Genomic DNA, 1,078 nt, shown 5'->3' with positions numbered 1-1,078 from the left:
GTATTTGTGATATCACAAATCCTGGAAAATATGCGTTGTAGTCCAAACGAGTCGTTCATTGTAGTTTTTGAAAAGTGATTTCTGTTAAATAAAATATCTCCTTTTGAAGTGGACTTTGAGCTTTGTAACTTTGTAGATCTTTTTTATGCTCAAACAGCAACATTACAGACTAACTAAAGTTGAAAAAGTGAAAAAGCATTATAGGACCCCTTTAAATAGGGTCACTTGTAATCTGTAACCTATTACATTTCCAAAGTAACCTTGCCACCACTGTTAATGCTGATGTTGGGTCAGATCCTCAGGACGTGTCGGTGAACAGTCTGTCGGTGATGGCGGTGATGGACTCCAGGAGCAGTCTGGACGCGGCGGTGGGCTCCAGACAGCAGGCCACACAGGGCTGGATCAACACATACCCACTGTCCAGCGGCGTCTCCACGCTCTCCAAGAAATCAGGTGCTCGCACAGCATTTATTTCTCTCTTTAATATCATGAAACATGTAATGCTTCTTTGTAAGTGAAGAAGTGATGGGAAGGTCTTTCATTCAACACTCATTGTTGTTGTTGTTGTTGTTATGGCATCTTTTCTCTTTGTCTTTATAATGCATAAAATACGCTTGCAGTTACCTACTCATTCTATACTGGGATGATTTCCCATATGTTTTCATGTCACAAGTTTTGCATTAATTATAATTAGATTAATGCAAAACTTGTGACATGAAAACACTTTTATTTGAGCTGTAGGGTTGTGACGGTGATGAAATTTTCCCACTGGTTAATCGACGTGTGACAACACCGGTAATACCGGTATCACCGCGGGGGCGTTCCCTCTTTTCATCGCTTTCCTCCGCTTTTAAATAGCTTTTAAAAGCTGCGTGCGCATTTTACTTTCACTTTCAAATAGCGGCAATTCGGCGTAAAGCAATTGTTCGTTTTTAGTTCGTTTGAATTTTCCCACTTTCCTCGCTTTCAAATAGCTTAAAAGTGACATTTTACTTTCACTTTCGAATTAGCGGCAATTCGGCGTCAATTGCTTGAATGCAACAAAATACAACGTCAAACTCACTTTAGCATATATATA

At 39.7% G+C, this 1,078-nt stretch overlaps 1 pseudogene; it reads left to right on the top strand.

Annotated features, from left to right (window-relative positions):
- Positions 1-1,078, top strand: part of LOC107738497 (phosphatidylinositol 4-kinase alpha-like) — a 49,384-nt pseudogene that overhangs the window by 38,442 nt on the left and 9,864 nt on the right.

This window comes from Sinocyclocheilus rhinocerous, unplaced genomic scaffold (assembly GCF_001515625.1).
Source record: "Sinocyclocheilus rhinocerous isolate Xijiao unplaced genomic scaffold, SAMN03320098_v1.1 scaffold8673, whole genome shotgun sequence".
Taxonomy (NCBI): Eukaryota; Metazoa; Chordata; class Actinopteri; order Cypriniformes; family Cyprinidae; genus Sinocyclocheilus; species Sinocyclocheilus rhinocerous.
Note: the sequence above shows the minus strand (reverse complement) of the source record. Positions and strands in the feature narration are given on the sequence as shown.